This window comes from Molossus molossus, unplaced genomic scaffold, assembly GCF_014108415.1.
Source record: "Molossus molossus isolate mMolMol1 unplaced genomic scaffold, mMolMol1.p scaffold_m16_p_18, whole genome shotgun sequence".
Classification (NCBI taxonomy): domain Eukaryota; kingdom Metazoa; phylum Chordata; class Mammalia; order Chiroptera; family Molossidae; genus Molossus; species Molossus molossus.
In genome coordinates, this window is record NW_023425353.1 from 54,865,974 (window position 1) to 54,889,334 (window position 23,361).

General features: G+C 41.0%; 1 protein-coding gene across 1 annotated transcript in view; it reads left to right on the forward strand.

Annotated features, from left to right (window-relative positions):
• Nucleotides 1-23,361, forward strand: part of ARPP21 (cAMP regulated phosphoprotein 21) — a 605,449-nt gene that overhangs the window by 390,592 nt on the left and 191,496 nt on the right. The gene's annotated exons all lie outside the window — the stretch shown is intronic.

Consider the following 23,361-nt stretch of genomic DNA (forward strand, 5'->3'; position numbering starts at 1 on the left):
ACTGGGAAGTGAGCCTGAAATCCTGGCATGTACTCTGGCTGGGAATTGAAGCAGGACCCCTCAGTCCATGGGGCAGCGCTCAATCCACTGAGCCAAACCGCCCAGGCTTGTGTGAGATTCTTTAGCCTTATTTCTCTCCCTCCATCTGGGATCAGGAGCTGAATTGTGTCTCCCCCCACACAGCTCCTCGTCCAGCCTACTACACGAATGGCCAACTCACTGCCAGAGGACATCTCTGTGTGTTCACTGGTTCAGCAAGTTGCTTCTGACTGTTTATAGTTTCACACCAACTTCAAGGATACTCTTGGGGTTTTATCATGATATTCTAAGTAAGGAGGCATTGGACTTTCCTATCAGGGAATAACCCCTACTGTGAAGAATTCTGCTTTTAACCATTTGAACTGAAAATTTACATATTTTTTAAAAAGGTAATAATTTTTAGGTTCATGATTTGGGATGAATAACAGATATGGCCAGTGCTCCTCCCTGCTCCTTCAGGTCAGATCTCTTTTGATCACTAGCGCATTCCAGCATGGCTATGTTCTCACTCTCAAATATCACAGGAGCGCCTGTGACCCCTCGTCAGAGGACTGCCATCAGGCTGCTAGACCCCTTTCTACCCGAATGTATGGAGAAGCAGATTGCTTAGGGATTTCCTGGTGCAGGAGCAGGGAAGCCCAGTTCCCTGGCCTTGGATGAGGATACCTGTGAGGCGTAACTTACACTCCCATGTTCTCCTGTAGAACCAGCCTGCATCTTCCTCTCATGCAACTCTAAGATTGCATCCTTGGTTACCTTTCCACTCTTCCCTGTCTTGCTCCCCAACTCTCTTACATGTTCTTCCTGGTAGCACATCCTTAGTATATCCCATGCACACAAACCTCAAGCACTGGTTCTCAAGAACTTGACCAAGAAAGAACTTAGGAGCAATCTTTTCAAAATAGTTTATTATGTACATACTGTATGTCAGACAGAAAACTCTATGAAGACACAGGCATGAATAAGTTATAGCCTTGCCCTTGAGGAGGTCCCAGCCTGAAAGAGAAGAACAGGTCTGTCGAGTGCATCTATCATGGACTTGCTCCAAGAGGAAAATAATTTTGTTTCGCAAGAGTCACTTGCCCTGGCAGTAAAGTCCTGTCTTAATTTAAGTCCTCAGTAGAACACCCATCACATAAAGGATACCTCAGGGAAGTGCTTTGCTTTGGAGTGTATGGCTGGACTTTGAATTTTCACTTTCCCTAAGCCTAGTTCAGCGTATGATAGTGGATTGATTCACACATCAAAAAGAACGCAAAGCTGTACATACTTAACCTTTGTAACCAGCTACTGCTGGAAAATAATAAGCAAGTCTTCGGAGGGCAAAAGAGTTGCTTGAAATTCTACAGTCCTTTTAATCTTGTGAAGGATAGAATATAAATCAATAAATAACAATAACATTTAGAGGTGCAATTACATTTTCTGTCCACTTAAAAACACTGGGAAGAGGTGGTTGGTTCCAAAAGCTTTCTTCCTTTGAAAGTAATAACAGACTAAATCTTTACTGCTGCAACTGGGCCAGGAGTCTGGGTCCAGGAGAAAGTCCTTTCACCAAGCCAGAGTGCTCTAGTCAAAAATAAATTGAAAAATAAGTCTAGGTCAAGGGATTTTTCCTCCAAACTTTCTCAAATTAGAAACCTGTGCATCTTCAAAGCCATGTCATAAATATCCAAAAAGGGGGTATCTATGCAAAGAATTGTAGAGGTAGTTGGAATCTTACAGGTTAAGTGACTGATTTCAAGTGAGAAAAAAGTGGCTTAGCTAAAGCAATATAACTAGCTACTTTTTGGTATTAGATTATAATGATGGCCTAAGTACAAAATACTCTGCTAAGAAATTAACTGAATTTGGTCCAATATCAACCACCCCCCTTTTGGTAGTTAAGCAACTCCCTCTATACCAAAGATATTTCATTTCCAAAATTTAGAATTGTTGTATTTTTTTTTCCCCCTGATTGGTTTGATTAAAAAAAGTAATGATGAGATTTACTTTGATGGAACAGGTACTGTTAAGTTTTAAGTATAAACAGTTTGCCTAAATATTCAAATAGAAAGTGTTCAATGAATGTGTGCTCTGAATTCATCAATATATGTTATCTTCTTTTCAAAAGAAATTCTTGTTTCATCTAGGACCTGGATTGTTGATCTGGGAGGAAGATGTAGGGTTTTAGACCAGTATAAATCCTGAGACCCAGTGATAATAAGAACCAAGAAGGAAGGCAGGATTCATCAGCAGATTAAGTGAAATGGATTGGAATGATAAATAAATAGGTAGAATTATGTCAGTGACTGATGGAAACTTGTTTTAATTATTGAAGATTAGATCAGAGCAGATGCAATAGGGAATAGGCTACATTGGCTGCCAAGGCTTGTTTTTATGGAGATATGATACTTGGGTGCTACTGATCTTCTCTGACTCAAATCTCCATTCTTATTAACTGCCTTTTCAACTGTCATGAACAACCAGACCTAGAATTTCTAGTTTCGTTCATTAAGTAGAGAGACTCCTGCCCTGGCCGGTTTGGCTCAGCGGTTAGAGCGTCTGCCTGTGGTCCGGAGAGACCCCGGTTCAGTTCCCGCTAAGGGCACGTACCTCGGTTGCAGTTTGTCCCCGGCCCTGGTTGGTCGTGCGGGTGGCAATCACTCGATGTGTCCCTTTCACATCGATGTTTCCCTCTCTCTCTCTTTCTCTCTCTCCCTCCCACTCTGTCTGTACAAAAAATGGAAAAATGTCCTCGGATGAGGATAAAAAAAAGTAGAGAGACTCCTAAATGGATGTTTGCTCAGTAAATGATACTTTTAAAAAGATATAAACAGATGATTCTGTTTGTTCACTCCAGCAGTAAGGGAAATTAAGAGCCAGTATACTCTAGGCTCACCTCCTCTTCCATACTCCATGGGTCTGAGATTTTGGCTGTAACCAACTATGTGACTCGGAATCAATCTCTTTCTTTCTCTCTCTTTCTCACTCTCTCTTCTGCCTTTAATTGTAAAATAAACTCAGATGCAGAAAACCCAACAAATGAATGGTCAGCTTGGTGAATTATTATAAACCAAACACTCTTACATCAAACAACACTCATCAAACATTAGAAGTTTACAAAATAACGGAGAAGCTCCTTCCCTCCCTCCAAATGTAACCATTCTTTTGATGTTCACGGCAGCCTTGCCTATAATAGCATAATAAACAAACAAACATGAAAACAAGGTTAGACAATCAGTGGAATACTACGCAGCAGTAATAAAGACTGAGACTGAGGTATTTGGTGAACTCTTTATTTGTGAATGTGCAGACACCGTCTTAGCTTCTGGGGCCATAAGGGTGAACAAAAGAAACTAAAGAAGCTGTTTATATCCTTTTAGAGGTGACATCTGACTGGGGCAGACAGACCACAAGCAGACGAGCAAATGGATATGTAGTACAACTGTAGTCGAGAGGAACACTTTGACAATGAGAGAGGGTGAGCACAGAGAGGTGCTGTCTGAGGAAGGGCTCTTGGAATCATGCACCTTGGAGCAGAGAGCCAAGTAAGGCTGATGATGAGGATTTCAGTCAGACCGAACAGCAAAGTCAAGGCAATCCTGGAGTAAGAGCAAGGCTAGCCCTGGCCTGTTTGGCTCAGCAGTTAGAGTGTCGGCCTGCGGATCAGAGAGTCCTGGGTTCAGTTCCCGCTAAGGGCACGTACCTCTGTTGCAGTTTGTCCCCAGCCCCAGTTGGGGTGGTGTGGGTGGCAGCCAGTCCATGTGTCTCTCTCACATTGATGTTTCTCTCTCTCTCTTCCTCTCTCTCTCTCTCCTGTTCTATCTGAAGATGGATACAAAAATATCCTCAGGTGAGGATAAAAAAAAAAGAGCAAGGCTAGAGTGGGAGAATATTAGGAGGTAAATTCAGGGGACAGAAAGTACAGATCCCGGAGGGACTCGGAAACCATGGTGTGGAGTTTGGATTTTATTTTTATTGCACTGGGAAACCACTGGAGGATTTTGAGCGAGGAAGTAACCATCATACTTATGTTTTCAAAGATCATGTGGGCAGTGAAGAGAGGAACAGTATTTAGGGGACCTTTGCGGTAAGTTTGGAGAAGGGTGACGATGGAAGGAAGTTCTTCATAGAATATTATGAAAAGATCTTCAAAGCATATTGTTGTTGTTTTTTTTTTAAAAAAAAGCAAAACATGCCCTTGCTGGTTTGGCTCAGCAGTTAGAGTGTCGACCAGCGGACCAAAGAGTCTCAGGTTCAATTCCAGTCAAGGGCATGTACCTCGGTTGTGCTTCAGTCCCCAACCCTGGTCAGGATCATGTGGGGGGCAACAGTCTATGTGTCTCTCTCACATTAATGTTTCTCTCTCTCTCTCTTCCTCCCTCCCTCCCCAATCTATCTGAAGATAAATGGAAAAAGTATCCGTGGGTGAGGATTTTAAAAAACAAAACAAAATATTTTTAATGTTTGATATTAGTTATGTAAAAATAGTGACATTAATACTTTCAAACCACACAATGTAAGCTGAATATATGTGTAAAAAATTATTTAAAAAGCTCTCAGGAGAGACATGGAAAGTAGCACACTAGAAAGACAAATAACTCTGAAAACAGAGTGGGTTTGGCTGTGGGAAGGGATGGACCACTTTTGTTTTTTATTTTTAATTTTTTTGTTATCCTCACCCGAGGATATTTTTCCACTTTTTGTACAGATAGAGTGGGAGGGAGAGAGAGGAAGGGAGAGAGAGAGAGAAACGTCGACGTGAAGGGACACATCGAGTGGCTGCCACCCGCACGACCAACCAGGGCCGGGGACAAACTGCAACCGAAGTACGTGCCCTTAGCGGGAACCGAACCCGGGTCTCTCCAGACCGCAGGCCGACGCTCTAACCGCTGAGCCAAACTGGCCAGGGCGGATGGACCACTTTTGTATGATTCATTTTTATTTCTGGTTTTGCAACAATGAAATATTCATTTGTTGATTGCATGAATCAAATGCAAATTATAAGAATTAAATAGCTGAACCAAGCCATTGGGGGTGTTGTTAAAATAAAGATTATAAAGATTTTTAAACTGCTACTTTCAAAAAGATCAATGTTTTAGAAATTCAGTCTTTCTGAAGGCATAAACTAAATATAATAATTTTACATTTACAAATGTACTGTCAAGTTATGTTACCACAAAATGAATTTTGGAAAAGCTAGATATATATCTACATGGAAGGTGATTAGGATGTTGAGAAGGTATGAGAACATGTGCAGATTGAAGACAGGTTATACAAGAATGTTATCTAGAGCTGCTGATGGAGAATAAGCAGAGAGGGAAACTAATTTTAAGACGCAGGATTTGGAAAGGGAGATGCCTGAATGGTACATTTGTTCCTCTATCTTCTAAGGGCATGACACAGAGCACATCTCTCAACTTCCATCTCCTGCCTGCTAACATGTGGCTAACCATTTCTACCTGATAAGGTTATTACAAGAGTAACAGAGAGAGAGACTGTTATTTAAAACCACAATTGACTGCAGCAGCTCCTACCCCCTAAGGGAGTGCTTTATCATTTCTCTCTGGAACAGGTAACCTTTTGTTTAGCAAAACAAAATGATGAGACTTTTGGCTGTGACAACAGTGGCTTTTGGGCACGATAAGAAAGAAAGTGTGTAAGATAAAGAGGATTAAATTGCCCTACAAATAAATAAGAATTATTAAGCTTCTAGAACTGGAGAGAAGCCCACGAGGATAAGGAAGGTGGGGCTGCTGGGGGCTTTCAGCCAGGGATAGTAGCTCAAGGTCTTCTTAGGAAAGTAACTGCCTAATAATATAACCAGTTTTAATCGTTTGCTGGTTGTACAATCTGACACCCTCACACCCATTATCCACAAATCTCGGTAAAGAACTGCTACAGGAAAAGGCTCTGGTTTTGGAGACTCTGATGAATGAATGTTGGGAAGGTGTCTGTTTTGGGAGATTAAACAGTAAACAACATGTAAGATTCCAGGAGAAACTCCAGAAGAATTATGGGTTTCCTGTCACAGGTTCAGTCGAGTCTCTCACCAGTGAGAGCGTGTCTCCAGGCGACTTCTGGGTTGCATTGGCGAATTAAAATAATGCAAGTAAAAAGTGGTTCACAATACCAAACAGAACAGTGCACAGTGCAAGTTAATTCCGACTCATCCACAGGACAGTGCTTGAGACTGCAGCCTCACTGGTTGGGTTCATAATCCCAGGTTAGCCAACACTGGGCAACGAACATACTAAACTCTCTGAGCTTCAGTTTCTTTATCTGTAAAGTTTGGATACTAATGTTAAATTATAGATGTCTGTTTTGGCAGGAATTAAAGAAGTTAACATACATTAAGTACTTAGAACAAAGCCTTGAATGTTGACGTAAACAATAAATATCATTGGCCCTGGCCAGGTGGCTCAGTTGGTTGGAGTGTCATTCCATACACGAAAAGGTTGTGGGTTCAATTCCCAATCACGGCACATAACTAGGTTGTGGGTTTGATTCCTGGTCAGGGCATGTATAAGAGACAACCCATGGATGTTGATTGCTGTTTCTCGCATTGATGTTTCTCTCTCTCTTTCTCCTTTCATCTCTCTCCAAAATAAAATTTAGAAAAATACATATCCTTGGGTGATAACTTAAAAAAACAAACAATAAATATTGTTATTATTAAATATTTATCTCCAATACCTACTGCATTGTAAAGCAAGCTCATAACATTTAATTTCAATGGCGGCACTAAGACATTTTGGAAAGAGCAGGAACCCCAAGAGGTCTATCGCTGCCCTGCCATTTACTCATTGTGGGACTCTGAGCCCCGGAGTCCCTAAGGTTCAATTGCTTCATCTATAAATCATGAACTTTAAACCACTTGATCCCAAAGGTATACTTTCATTCTTACTAGCAAATTTGGAATCTCTGACTCTATATAAATGCATCCATTACTAATGTTCTCATACATTTTATTGAAATATCTTACACACAGAGACAGTTACGCTTTCCCATCCCCTTGGCAGATCTCTCCAAAGGCTCATAAAAGTACAAAGTGGCTTTTTATTCAAGCCATATATTTTTATGGAAATGCCTTTGTCTCTGTGAGTCTTGTATTCCCCGTGTGTAAAAACCGAAGGGTAGTTTCGAAAGAATGAGAAAGTCTTTCTCAACTTGGGATTTGACTCAACGTTATGGGAATCAGAGTTGGGATAGAGGTAGGAGGCAAGAGGAAGTCAGAGATAGGGAGCACCGCCTGGCTTTGAGGGTTGCCATGGTGAGAAGCTGTGGTTATTGGAGAGCAGAACCCAGAGGCTTCTGGGAATCCGAGTGGGTTAAATGCACTGATGGGAAGAAGGTAGTAAAAAATGGGGGGGGGGGGAGGGGCCAGAAATTGAGTGAGGCAGGAAACACCACCTGAGTTTTGCCCAAGACTAGCTAGTAGATAAGAATGCCTTAGACTAAAGTCTTTGCAGTAGAAATAGAGATACATTGATATATTTGAGGTATCTTTGTGATTAAATTGCTAAGATTTACTGATATTGTAGAATGGAGGGTTAGAAAAGGAAGAATCAGGGTGATGCTGCATTTCTAACTTAAGCAACCTGAATACAGGTTGATACTCTTTAATAAAGTGGGAGAGACTAGAAAAAGAATAAGCATGGGAAATAAAATCAGAAAATTCAGATTTCTATTTGGGACCAGTTAATTTGAGATGCAGGTTTGAGTTCCAAATGGAAAAGGTAAATAGCAGTTTGATGAATAACTCTGTGGATAACAGGTTTGAGGCAGAAATATCCCTCTTGTGGTCCATGAGTGAGTGACTTTTAAAAACATGGGGAATGGATGAAATCAATGAAGCTAAGAGGGCCTAGCATCAAACTCATGGAACCAGAATATGGAGTGGGAAGGAAGAAATAACCTATTAAGGTGAAGGAGAAAAAGAGGCTAAAAAGGTAGGTGGCCATTTTAGGAAGGCTGGAGTATTCAACTCTGTGAATTGCAGCTGAGAAGTTGAGCATAGAAGATAATCTTTTAGATTTTGAACATGGAAGTTGTTGATTTTATAAGAGCAATTCAGATGATGTCTTGGGAGCAGAAACCCAACTGAATTTTCTAAAAAATAAATTGGAGGTCTGGTGAAAGGAAGCAACACTTTCAGTAAATTATTTTGCAAAATCACTTTTTAAGGGAAGCAGACATGTGGATGGGAGCTTCATCAACTTGAATTTATCAGAAACTGCTTGAGTGTTTCGGGGTGTTTTCTGCTCATTGCTTGGTATCTAATCCTAATACTAACACCATCTCTGACTACAGCTAGCTAATAGTGGTGGGCTCTGGACCCACCATTGCTAGCCTTCATGTAGTATCCACTTAGTAAGAAGTGATGGAGACATCTAGTCCATTATGGATTTATATATAAGTTCCCTCTGGGACTCTGAATCATCCTTCATATAAAGCCAGAGACTAAGGAAGATACTAGGGCAACCCAAGTGGATGTATCTCATTTAGGTGTGGTACTGATTAGGAATGTGGTAGGGACTGGGCAAATAGAGAAGGGATCTTGTTCATTCTCCATATGGCACTGTAGCTGGAGGGCAAGAACCAAGGTTGCAGCTAAAACTCCGGAGTACCTTGTGCTAATCCTGAAGGACGATTGAAGGACAATTGACTGTGAAAATAGTTAAATATATGGTGATGAGTTCAAACTGTTAACCTGTCCTTTCAAGGACTGACTCATGCATTCAATCCTTTCTCAACTTCTTTTGTTTCTGAGTATTCTGACTTTGGCATAGTTGCACGGACCCCAGAGAGAGTTTACCTTTTTACTTGGCCCAAACTCCAGTGCTCTTGACCGAAGGAGAGACCCACATGGCTGGTATCTAGTGAGATGGACTCTGAGAGGTAGAGATAAGTGTGGGGCCCTAGAGAACAAAGATTTTCCTGATGCAGAGAATTGTCTCCACTGGAGCCTGTACAGATCTTGCTGGCACAATTCAGAACCTAGACCTCTCCAAGAAAAAACTACATTCAAGGTAATTGACTTCAGATAGCATCTAATACGTGGTATATTACTTCAGAATTCAAGCTATACTATGTTATATCTTTTTACCTGCATGTCCTCATTTTATTTTAACAATCCTATAACATAGACTGTAGGGCATGAGCAGAAGAGTCTGAACTCCGAGATATGGCAAGTCTGAAGGATAGGACGAGCAGTGAGCTGAGCAGGTTCTGGTGGACAGCGGGCCTGGGGATGGGTGGGCAGTGCAGGAGGATTTGTAGCTGCCAATGACCAAAGCCATGAGGTGCACTGTATAGTTGTTCTCACATACTACCAGTTTCTCTTTCCCAACAACACCTTGACTTTGTTTTAAAGAAATAGTTCTCGTGCATTAGTCAGTCTGAAAGTTAGTGCTATTAGGGGCCATGTCCTGGGGGGTGGATGGGGAGGAGTGAGCATATGAACTCGGGGGATTTGAAACTTAGAGGTACACAAAGACAGAACTGGCTGGTATTCACCTTGTCCCCATGGATGTGTCCTGAACAATAGGGGCTATGATTCTGCGTCTTACTTCTGCAACTGCCTTTGTCCTGCTTTGCTTCTCTCATGTTCCTTCAATTCATTGAGCCTGATATTTTTTCTAGGGGATTTCATTTTGCTTAAATGCATTAGGGGTTGAGTTTCTGGTGCTGGCAATCGATTCCCTGGCTGGTTCAGCGGACAAAGTTTTCGAAAAGTTAGATGAGAACAATTCTAAGGAAGAGGTAAACCCATACACCTCAAACTGCAAGGATGTTGAAGATGAACAAAGAGAAATGACAGGAAGAGGTTTGTGTTTATCCAAATCTCAAGTGCAAGACTTACCTTTAAAAAAAACAAACAAACAAAAACCTTCTGATTCTATTTAATCTGGTCAGAGGCTCCTTTCCATCTGGGTGGCAGAGTATATAATCTTAGTTATCACAGAGCATTTCCCCCGCCAGCCATGAGATATGCAGGAAACTGGAAGGTGGATGTTGTCAGAAGAGGAAGGAAGTGGTCTGGTGTGGTTTCTGCCATCTGTCCCTTGGCCACCTTGCATTGGTTCGCAGCATTGACCACAGATGACACATCACAGGATCCTTCTGTCATGCTCCATCGAGAAGCATACCTATCTGTAATTCTGTATGCAATGTTCAATTCTTGGGAGAAGCTCAAATTTCATGTCCAGCCACTACAACTTCCCCTATTCAAAAATTTTGCTCCAATTCAATTTCTTCCTCTACCCTGGATAGTAATATCCCACCCAGTCCCCTTCAATTGGCCTTTAGATCCACAACAGTGACTTTTTTCTTGTAGGTGGAAGTAGAGAAAGGAAATACTAATACCAGTTAGTCTTTTTATTTCTTTGTAACGTGCTCTGTTAAAGAATAAATACAGAGCATACTTCAATATGTCATACTTATTTTGTTTGTTTCTGACTCTAAAGTCCTTGAGAACATGAACTGTTTTATCTATCTTTACACGTCTAGTCCCTAGTTCCTGGACTTATTGAATCCTCAAAAAAAACACTTGTTAAATAGAATGGCACAAAATCTCACTATGTAGGCTCATCTTAATGTCTTTGCTTTAGTTCCTGAGGATAGCTTTTGTGTGAAGTCATAAAAATGCATTGATGAGCAGATAGCATCCCAAAACCAAGATTTTCAAGTGCTTTTCAATAATTAAATTCTGAGGAACAATTTAAAGCTTGCATAGTTTTCTCTCAAATACTCTCTAGAGACAGCTGGTGCTCGCTGGGGTTTGTGGGCTTCATTACGAGTTCATTTTCCTCTCTTTAGTGTTGGATGTACGGACTGAAATCAGGTGGAGGGAAGGGGAAGAATGAATTAAATAGGTAGAGTCTGGAAGGCAGCAGAGCCCTCACCTAGACTGTTAAATAGCAGGCTTTACTCTCATTCTCGATGATGCCAGGTTTTAGTCTTCTACACGAAGTCAACCAAGTAGTTGCAATGGGCATAAGGTGGCATTTAATGACTGACATCCTTAGGGCAGTTCAATCAGTGAGGGACCTTCATCAAGTCTGTAATCTACTATTTCTCTTCTGGGATAACAGGATTTATAAACTGCTGTCCCAATAAGAAAGAATGAAAACCATATTTAGACTTTCCACATACCTACCAGCACACACTAGAAGTTTAATTTAAAGGAGCTTTTGGCTGTCCGAGTTAGAGTTCAGTAAAGGAAAGCTTGGGGACCTTCCTGTTTCTGTCCACTGGGGCCCCTGAAGCTTTGCCACTGGTGTGAGGGATGCTTGCAATGAACTCCTCACCCCTACCTGCCACCATTACAGGAACACCTGCCACTCCTGAACTTTCCAGGTACCTCCTCTTTTCCTCCTCCAAGAAATCTTTCTTTTCTTAGGTTATATTTCCCCAGTTCCTTGCTAGGTAGTATTTGGCATTACATATCACTCTTGATTATAGCAGTGCTTATTGCTGTCTGTAGGAGAGGATAATGTATTCCTCAGATAATAGCTTCTCAACCCAAGAGAGTGATCCCTGGTGAAAACTTTAGGCTGAGTATCATGCACAGTGGAGAAGGGATCTGGTGGTTATACTTGCTATTTGGGAGGTAGTGGTGAGAAGGGTGAGTGTCTAGCTCTAGGCCACATTTTCAGTGTCCTCTCCAGTGACAAGGAAATGCCTAAAACCATACTTTGATTTGAAGAAAAGGCACGACATACTTAGAGAAAAGCAAAGGATTAAATGTCTCGCATTTTACTTTCCAAAGAACATTTCATTAATTATCTAACATGATTCTTAGTAACGAAACACTTTATAAATTAGACAGGACTAATTGTTCATCACAGGTGAGGAAATAGTAGATCATACAGGAGCAAAAAGAGGTACTGTTTTCATCTCTGCCATTGTCTTGTTGAGGACTCGCACCGTGGGCGTTAAGACCTGCGTAATGCACATGAACTGCCAGCAGGAAGATGGGCATGATCCCTGCACCTGCTCCTGCCACGGGAGGTGAGGCCGTGGGAAATCTGTGCTGCACCTGAATTTGAACATTTTGAGATTTAGGCTTTGTAAATGGTGCTGTGTTACAACATGGGATTCTTATCTTTGTTAAGTTCTTTAGCCAAGATTATTAACTCAAGTAGTATGTTGAAAACTGAAACAGATAAATAATCCAGAGCTTTGATTGGTTTTACCAAATCTGCTTTAGAATAACCCATTGATAAACCAATTATTCCTTCAACAAATATGTATTGAGCTGCTTATATTTTCAGGCACAATTTGTAGGTGCTAGAGATACAACAGTAAACAAAATAGGCAACACTTTTACCCTTTTTATGCTTATGGTGTAAGGAGGACCAATAAGTAATTGATGATATCAGGCATTAGCTAGGTCCAGGGAGTTTCATGAAAAGAAGCACATTAGTAAAGCACATTAGATCCAGAGATGAAATTACTTATCCTATGGTGACACTTAATCCAAAAATATGAGCACCTGCTTTGACTGTAGCAGGTGAAGGGCCGGAGCACATACAGGGAGAGGTGTACACAATGAAGGAGAGATATGGTTGGTTTACATGCTTGCTTTCAGAAAGGATGTCAGTTTTTAGCTTGGTCTTTTATTTCAAATCGGAATCTTAAGTCATTGAATTATATCATCTTGACGCTTGGAAGGGTCTTCAGTAGACTCCTAATCTACACTCAATGATCCATATAAAGACAACAATAATTGAGCCCAGTGTCCCCTAAGGAAGTTATTTATGAAGGACCTTGAACAGTGCTTAGCATATATGACATGCTTAATAAACAGGTGTTTCTAAATTCAGTTACCAGAAATGGTGGAATCTAACAGGATTATGTTAGCTAAGGGACTGGCATATTATACTCAGGGCATGATGGCTGATGTACTCTCCATTTACTCATGTGTTATGAGAACTACTTTTTTATGCTACCATTGATATCTGGGGAAGGGGCCTTGACTAGGAGGATCAAGATGTTGGGTCTGGATTCTAGTGTTGCCATAGAATCTAAGCAAGTCATTAAATTTTTGAATGCATTATTTTTATAATTTAAAAGAGAATATCTGGCCTGGCCCATGTGGCTCAGCAGTTAGAACATCGGCCCGTGGACCAAAGAGTCACAGGTTCAATCCTAGTCAAGGGCATGTACCTCGATTATGGTTCGTCCTGGTTGGGGTCATGTGGGAGGTAACCAACTGATGTGTCTCTCTCATTTCAATGTTTCTCTCTCTCTCTCTCTCCCTCCTTCCCCCTCCATCTGAACATAAAATGAAAAAAATATCCTCAGATGAGGATTAAAATAAAAGATAATATCTGTCCTACCTCCTCTATGTAGATGCAGTGAGGTTGGCTTAAGTCATAGATGTAAAAGTTCCTTAAGTAAAAAATTATAAAACACTGGACTAACATTAAACAGTACTTGTACCCTATAGATATAAAGAATTGATGGTTTAGCCGGGCTGGTGTGGCTCAGTGGATGAGCATTGACCCATGCACCAAGAGGTCACTGGTTCAATTCCCAGTCAGGGCACATGCCCAGGTTGTGGGCCCGATCCCCATTGGGGAGCATGCAGGAGGTAACCAATCAATGTTCTCTCTCATCAGTGTTTCTATCTCGCTCTCCCTCTCCCTTCCTCTCTCTCTAAAATAAATAAAGAAAAAAAAATTTTTTTTAAGAATTGATGGTTTACAGTTGAGTCAATCTTTTAAAGAATTGATCATTTATAGTTGGGTCAATCTTTTCAATAGAAGAGATCCATGTGATCTATCCAAGGGGCCATGAGGACAGGCTCGTGGCTATGTTCCCTATTATGACATCTCCTCACAATGGTGCTGGGATTGAAACCCATATATAGTTGTTATGGTTGTGCTGCTGAACACGTAGCAGCAGCTTTTATATTTGAGTTTCAGGTGAATTACTTTGTGAAAAGTACAGAATTTGCCGTAAAGTACAAGATGATTTGGGATCAGAGTGATCCTGCTCTTTATCCTCTGTAGTCATTGCAGGATTTCAAATATTTAGTGCCATGGTGAGCACAGATAGACACAACAGCAATCCCTGGTTTTGTATTTACCCGAAGAACCGATCTGAGATGTATGTTTGCACTCTATTAATGGCGGATTTTATAAAATGGAACCAGAATACTAATACATTTTCTCTGCATCCTGAGCTCTGTAAAGTCCATGAATTTATTTATTTATTTATTTATTTATTTATTTATTTATTTATTTATTTATTTTTATCCTCACCCAAGGACATTTTTCCATTTTTTTGTTCAGACAGAGTGGGAGGGAGAGAGAGGAAGAGAGAGAGAGAGAGAGAAACATCGACATGAAAGGGACACATCGAGTGGCTGCCACTCACATGACCAACCAGGGCTGGGGACAAACTGCAACCGAGGTACGTGCCCTTAGCGGGAACCAAACCCGGGTCTCTCTCGACCGCAGGCTGATGCTCTAACCACTGAGCCAAACCAGGGCAAGTCCATGAATATTTAAATTCCCTCAACTTCACGATCACCTCTGCCTTTGAATTTCCCAGTTTTGAGGGGATGGAGGAGACACTCTGGAATATATGTGGGGAACCCAAGGCGGTTGGACGACTCGCAGCAGTTTTGAATGGCTTCGACGAGTGTGCATGTCTTTAACAGTGCTTTGTGAAAACTGTAACAGAATAGGGTAGACGGATAGGGGTCCTTCATCAGTATTTCCCTGAAACCTGCTGGGGAGTGTCAGTGAGGGGCTCCTTTGTAAGATTTTCATCTGCTCACACAGAAGTGGCAATGACATGGCTCGGTCCACACTGGATTAGATGTTTCATCGGGTGTCCAGGCCCTCGTTCTGTTGTGTTATTTATTAGGGGCCATATGGCCCTATGAAGTGTCACTGAACATACCAGAAGTACGTCCTGAGCTGTGAAGGTTGTGCCACAGCTGCTAACATGACAGGATGGCGAGGTACAGAAAATGGAAACAGACAAGAAGACTAAAGCTTCTTTTCGCTCCGTGGGTCAATAAGAGTTCGTTTGCTGTTTGATTTTCCTATTGGTAATGTGAGAAAGGTTTCTAGGTGAAAGATTTGCTGTCTTTTCACATTTTTTATTATTACTAGTTCAGTAAAATCAAGTCACAGATGGGCAATAAACCGAAAACTACTTAGACTTTTTTTTTTCCTTTAACCAACCACATTTGTAAAACCAATTGTCTTACAGTTTCCGGAATACGAACCAGCAGTCATTTTTAATGTGGTTCCCTCGAGGAAAAAACAAACAAACAAAAACCATTTTTAGCAGTCATCTTTAAAACAAAGACCCCACACTAATATAATAACAAAAGTGTAGATGATGCCATGGGTCAAATATCTTTTCTCCACCTCCGCTTACTGTGAGTTGAGAACCTTTCCTCTGTTCCTTCTGCTATCATCACGTCGCAATACTATTCTTTGAAGCAGTCTCCCCACATGGGGGCGGGGCCTTCCCGTTGGGGTGCCTGAGCCTCTCAGAGAGACAGCTGTGCATTGAGGGGTAACTGAAAACAAACTGTGTTTGGTTCCATTGAAATATTCTACCTAATGGCTGCGGAAGTGATGAGTCCTTTATGACTTCATGTTCCCAATAGTGAGCAGGAAGGAAAGGAAGATGCTAAGACTTTAAGACGAGAGAGGGACTACCCTGGGTCAAAGGCTGCCAGAGTCAGAAGATGCCCGATGAGGTACCAAGAATGAGCCCTGCTTGGAAGGAAGGCAGTTCGATGTTTGAAGTTCTCTGTTCTTACTTTGAGGTTGCACTCAGATTCCTAGGGTTGCTTGTTTTGGGACTTGACGGGAGACCTGAGAAAAAGCACTGGTTTTGGAGAACTCAATGCATAGCCTTAAAACTAGGCCATCAGTCAGATCCAACGTCTCAGCTTACAGGGCCTTCCCTATACATGTCACTGTATTAGACAAGGATCTCTTACCGAGAAATACATTATAAATATCAGAAATCTTTTAGGCAATATTCATCATGCTGCATATTGGAGGCCCTAGTGATAAGGTCTGCAGTATTTTCCACAGGAATTAGCAGTTGTGTGGAGTGAATAACCTAGAGACCCAATGTACAGTGTGATTATACTTAATAAAACTGTACAGAGTATTGTAAATTTGCTAAAAGCGTACTGAGGTACAGGTGATTCAATTCGACTGCTTTCCCCACATACACAAAAATGGTCACTATGTGAGGAGATGAAATGCTAATTAGCTTGACTGTAGTGATAATTTCACTATGTATATGTGTATGAAATAATCATGCTGTTACACCTTAAATACAGGCAATTTATATTAAAATAGAATAAAATAAGTAAATAATTTAAAAACAATAATAGAAGAATCACTGTACTCATATTCAACCTCAATCTTAAGCCTTTTAATGAAAAAAGGAATATATGTTTATGGAAGAAGTAAAAATATGAATAATTCACAAAACGCAAATGGCTTAGCCCCTATTATTTATTATAGTCAAACTTAACATGTTCCAGGAAAAAGGAGGCACATGCTGTTGGTAGTAGTAGGGGTATTTTTTAGTTTCTTCTTTATACTCCATATATTTTCACAGTCATTAACAATGTATATTAACTTCTGATATAACTAGGGAAAAAAAGCCATTAAAATCTCTTCTGGCTAGATTGACAGAGGCTACCTCTTCTGACAAATACCTTCTTTGTGATTTTGCCAAAAATTATTTCAAATGACTAAGTATCTTTATGTTCATGCAATAACAAAGAGATTTTTATTTTTAACATCCAGCTGTACATTCCTGACATGTACAGTTAATGTTTTGATGGGAGAGGCTCTCTAGAACCTTGGGGCCTTGGGTAAATTCCTTTGTTGACTCAGAAAGTATAAATAGATTGCCATGAATCTGAAAAATCCCTCTTCATAGCATGGCTGATTCTCTCTCTTTGATTAAATGAAAAACAACCCACATTCCCAGCTATGGCGGCGAAAACTTTTCCAGCTTATTTTAAATGTTCTTACTGTTTATTTAATAAACTCTGCTAGTCCCTTCATAAGTGACATTTCTGAATATGACATACATGAGACAATCTTATGACCTGAAAACAGGTGTGAGGACCGTTCCAGGCAGGATCAGAGAAGGTAGTTGGGCTATCAGCTAGTTGCTTTAGTCTCTTTATGTGTTCATATCAGGGGCCTGCTCAAGGCAAGGCAACGCCATGATGTCCTCAAACTGGACTATGAGGGGTCCTCTGCTTTTTACTCCATAATGTCATTATGTCACTAGAAGCTGAGCACTCCCCTAATCAAGTCACAACCTTCAGCTTTATTCCTTAGGCAGTGTCTCAAAAGCTGTATCTCGCTTCCTCCAGCTCCCGTCAAAAATGACCTGTTTCCTCGTTTCTAGGGAACCCTCTTTCTGAGTCCCTTGCTAACTGCACAATCCAGTTTTTTATTATTTTTAATTTTTTGTTCTCTTTATTGATTTTAGAGAGAGAGGAAGGGAGAGGGAGAGAGAGATAGAAGCATCGATGAGAGAGAACATCGATTGGCCACCTCCTGCACGTCCCCCACTGGGATTCAGACCCACAACCTGGGCATGTGCCCTGACCGGGAATCAAACCGGTGACCTCTTGGTGCATGGGTCGACACTCAACCACTGAACCACACTGGCCACAATCCAGTTTCTTTTTAAATACAGCCTATAATCTGATCATTAGCAAATACATGATGCCCACCTACGTTGCATGCCTTTATATGTGCATTTTCTTACTCAGGAAAATATCATCCCCTCAGCCCCAAATGCCTAAAATGCTCATAAATTATGTAAACACAAGTTGGCACAACCGCGAAAAGGGAACTCACAGATGAAAATCGCGGTAGCTGGGCGAGGCTCCATGACTGGCCGTTAGATAGCGGCAGAGCAGTGGCTAAAACCCTTAGCTGTCTTTCTCCCTCGTCCATTCCATCCACCAACAGCAAGACTGGCGAGAACGAGGTGGAAACGGGCTGCCTTGTTCACAGGACCGACTGCAACAGAGCTGGGCATTTCTCACTCCCTTTCCCTTCAGGCCACATTACTGGGAAACTCTCTCGTAAGCTAGTTTTCACAAGGCATTCTCTGGGAGAGACAGGAGCAGAAAGAGATGGAGATCCGGGAGAGACAGAGAGACTGAGGAGGAATAGAAATTAAGAGCGACTGGGACACAGCCATTCATTTGCCTGGGTCCAAATCCCTCTCTGTGGGGACCCTCAGCATCCAAATCTCATTAGAATCCGAAACACAGGTCCTGCGAACTCCGGAGCTTTTCCATTCTACTCGATTCGAGGCCAGATGGCCCTTGCATTCCACGGAGCAGTAACAGGGATAACTAATAAGCACAAAGTAAATGCTGGCTCCGCCGCAGGTGTAGAGGCCTCTCAGTTAACCTTCAGTAAAATGTGTTCACACCTGTTAAACAGCATCATGTTATTTCTCCTGGCTCATTTCTTAAGGTTTAAGGGATGCTCACATATTTAAAATAGTATTACTTCAAAGACTCTACAACCTCAGAATGCCCATCAGCAACGTGCAGCAATAACAAAAGAAAGCGAAAAGGAAGACAAAATAGACAGGTGCACATAGTTCTCCCTGCCTTTAGGATGCCCGTGTCTTCTGGCATCATCGTTCTTTTGTGCTGGGAGCACCCTTCTGATTGCTCTGCAGACACTGACTTCATAGCCTGGTCCTTATCAACCTTTCTAGTTTTACTTTCCACCATGATTCTTACCCACAATGAGCTCTAGCCATATCAAACCATCCAGCATTCCATTCGCTTTTATGTCTAAGTCTTTGCATGCACTGTGCCTCTTTTTGTAACCTGATAGTACTTATCGGCAATCCCTAATCCCCTTCACTCCTTCTATTACTTCACATCACCGCTCTACACCCACAGAAGGGTTTCCCCTCTGTTCTAACTAGCTCCTGATGATCCTCATCTCCTGCTATGTACACATGTGTTAGTGTCCTCCCTCAATGAATCAAGGCTGGTCTTGGCTGACAGTGTATACCTTCTAAGACTAGCCAAAGACCACTGGGGCTTCTGCCTTGTCTCTTGGATTTCTTGCTCTGGGGAATAACAGATACCATGTTGTAGGACACTCAAGAGGCTTACATGGAGAAGAGCTGAGCCCTCCTGCTCTCAGCCAGTACCAGCTTGGCAGCCACGTGAGTGAACTACCTTGAAAGCCAATCCTCCAGCCATAGTCAAGCCATCAGATGATTGCAGCCCTGTTGAACATGAACTGCACCTCCCATTAAACCCTGAGCTAGCTCTGCCCAGCCAAGCCACTCCAGAATTTCTGATCCGTAGAAAGTGAGGGATGATACATGTTTGCCGTTCTTTCAAGCACTAAGTTTTAGAGTAATCTGTTATGCAATAATAGATCATGAATACAACATCCTTCCTGCTGCTATGCTGACTGCCCCAGTGTGGGCCAGATGGCTACTCATTGTGATTCTGCAGCCTCCGGTGCTTTTAAACCTCATACTAAAGTAACCGTCACAAACCTTAGTCTTGGTTTACTTGGTTTTCTTCTCTTTCTTGCTCACTCACGTCAAGATGTTTAGGAAATTATCAAATTCTCTCATGTGTGGAAGCCACAGTAGAGTTTAATTGTCACTGATAATGTATATCCTGTACCAGTGAGAATGTACTAATAATCTCAGTCTTGTCATCTACCGTAAAGGGAGAGAGAGGAGGAAGAGTCACGTAATCCTCCTATACCTGGACTTCGATAAACACAAGGCATTTGATTGAAGGTGATTCTAATAATTTGCCTAGATATCCCCCTGCAATAAGCAATGGTAGAAAAACCTCAGCAGGGCACTTCTAGGTAAAGATTATAGCTCAGACACAGGCACTTCCTTCTTCCCCCTAAAATGAATGATTGCAAGACAAAGAGCAGCAGAGAGCAGATAGTGGATGAGAGATGACTTTTGGAAGATGCAGAATGGTTGAATGAGGATTGATGACCTCGTAGAGTTGGTAGAGCTATAAACCTGGAGGGCTGTTCTAAACTTAGAATAACGAGCAATTAGATCCTTAGCTCCCTTCCAAACCCCATGTAATACTGTCTAACTCAAAAGGACAAGAGGCTATTCTATAAAGAAACTAAACAAGAAGGAATACAGGGAAGGCAGATGGGGTGCTAAACTGCCAATGGTGGTTCCCTAAATCGGGCAGCTGAGTCTGTACCTCTACAGTTAAGGGCACAACAAAATATTCTACCCCTACCTTACCACTCCTTGTGGAAGCACCAAGTTGGTCCTTCCTCCCCATGCCTTGCATACAGAGCTGCCATTTGGCAGTTCAGTGCCCCAGTCTTCAACATAAATAGGCAACCAGTAGCCAAAGGCACATGGTGAATGCTTCAATATGAGAGAGAGAATGAAGCAAAATAGAGCCAAACATCACACAGGAAATGAAAGATTGTCAGAGAAAAGAGAAAAAACCCAGGCAGCAGACTACATTATCTTTTCGCTGCTCACACCAGCTTTGCCCTTGTGATTTACCCTGGGCAATAAGCGTCAGGCCTACCTGGAAGACACACAATGCCCTTTATTTTTCTAGATACTGGGGAGTTTGTTTTATTTTTATTTTTTTCATTAATTTATTTTTGTTACAAATGTTTCTCTTTTTTCCCCCATTGACCCCCTGCTCCAGATACCGTCCCGCCCCCCGCCCCCAGCATTGTTGTCCAAGTCCATGGTTATGCACACCTGCATATAAGTTTTGAGAGTTTGTTTTAAACAAACAGAACTGGACTCTGGGCCCCCAAGCACAGTTCACTGGAAACTGGTGCCACACCCTAATGAACTATTGTCCTGGGGCTCTGGCTGTTATCTGGCCATCTGTGTGTGTCTGCTCTGGGAACAACACAAAACTCAACAGGGATGGAATTGGATGGCCTAATCTGACTCAACTAGAATGAATCTTTGTAAATCAGATTTAGATATTCTGGTTTAAATAAGCAAATATAATTTATTCCTCTTGACCTTGGGCAGAATTCTATTCAGATCATGATTTTCTATGTAAATGTTATCACCCTCCCTCCTCTTCCTGTATTGTTCTTAGCAAGCCTCACAGAGGGCTTTGGTGTAACTATAGAGTATTTATTCCGACAAAATATTACTGGGTATATAAATATTTCAGAAAACATTTGCATGCCACAATAGTGATACTGTAAGTTTTAGACCCAGCTAATATAATGGGCGAGTCTAACTGCATAGTTGTGTTTATTTTTTTTACCTAATTTAGCACGGGCCTAGACAGATGTTGTCTTAATTACTTCAAAACAGCTTTTTGCATTTGAATATTTAGTGGAAATTTCTATGAGGACTTGATGTGCTTTCTCTGATGAAATACAGGTTTATAATGAAAAGTTGTCTTATTTTGTTTTAATTTTTTGATGACCCCAAGCTAATGTCTCTTGGCTCATGTGGATATGGGTACAATGTACCATGTGATTTGTAGCTTCGAACACTGGCCCATTACCACTTTGTCTCTTGGCATAAATTTAATATATAAGAATGCTGGACAGGAGCTGCACCGAGGTGTTCTAATGAGGCTGGCCAACACACACTCAGTCGCTGCTGAGAAAGATGGATTGTCAAATAAGCTTCCCAGTGCTCTGACAAGCTACCTCAGTGTGATAATCTAGTTTAAGATCGTGCTACATTATTCATTAATTTTCTCTGCCACTAATCTTAGTAGCACGCTTTTGTTATGTTGCTCTTTGCATCCTGAGAGCTGTGGAGACTGTTGTTTTATGATACAGATAAAGCCTTTCATTAACTTTCCTATGCTCTGCAGAGAGAGCAAGAGAAAGCAATGATCTCAGGCAGTGTGCTGTTCACAGACTGCTTCCTATAACTGGTAATTTCCATTGGCTATAGAAGAATTAATTGTACATGAGTAGAGATGATAGCAGACTTAGACTAAGTCTCTGTTAAATGTCCATGAAGAAGGGACTAAGTAAAAGACTTCTGAACACATGCCTTATTTTTACAGCACCAACCTGGTTCCACCATGTTAGCATGTTTACTTATAAACACTTGGATGCATAGACACAGACACATGAATATTATTGCCTTGTAAACAACTGATATTCCATTGCCTTTCAATATCAGTACATTGCAAGAAAAAGAGGAGTTAACACAAAGATGCAGTTAAGGAATCACAGAACGATAGCTAAAAAGTTTCTCATAAGTTTTAGAAAATAACTAAAAAAATAACTTCAAATAGTGAAAAATTGTTAAGAGAATTAAAATATTATACTAGAATTAATTCACTTAATGCAAAAGAAAGCAGTGAAGAAAGAATGAGAAAGTAAATAAATAGAAGACATAAAGATACAAAAAAGTAAAATGGCAGACATAAGTCCAATTATATCAATAATAATATATGTGACCAGATTAAAGAATCCAACCAAAAGGCTGAGATTGTCAGAATGGATTAAGAAGGAAGATCCAACTATTTGATGTCTACAGGGCACACACTTTGATTCAGAAATACACAGAGGTTGAAACAAATGTGCAGAGATACACAGTGCATATAGGAGCCATGAGAAAGCTGGAACAACAATAATAATATCAGACAAAATAGACTTTAAAGTAAAATAAAATGTTACTGGAGAAAAAAGTAAAATTTACAGTGATCAAAGGGTCAATCCATCACGAAGATATAGCAATTATAAACATACATGTACCTAATAGCAAAGCCCCTAAAATACATGAAGCAAAAACTCACGGAATGAATGTGAATCAACTCAACAGTAGTGTTGGATACTTCAACACTCCACATTCAATTACGGTTAGAACAACTTGACATTAGATCGACAAGCAAAGAGAAAACCGGAACACACTAGAAACCCACCTAGAACACTGCACCCACCTTAAACACCTTCTGAGCACTGCGCCGTCAACAGCAGAGTACACGTTCTTCTCAACTGTGCACTGAACAATCTCCAGAATGTCACATGCTACAAAACAAACTCAAGAAATTTTTAAAAGATTGAAAACATGCAGGGCAGCTTATTTTACCACAGTGAAGTGTAATGAGAAATCAATAACATGAAACAAGTCAGAAATTGAAACTAAGATAATAGGCTCTAAATAACCAATTCCTCAAAGAAGAATCCCAAGGGAAATGAGAATATACTATGAGATAAATGACTATATAGGCATGTATAATGAAACTTAGGAGATACAGCTATGCTTAGAGGAAAATTTATAGCTCCAAAACCCTATATTAAAAAAAAAAGGAAAAATCACAAATTAATAATCTTT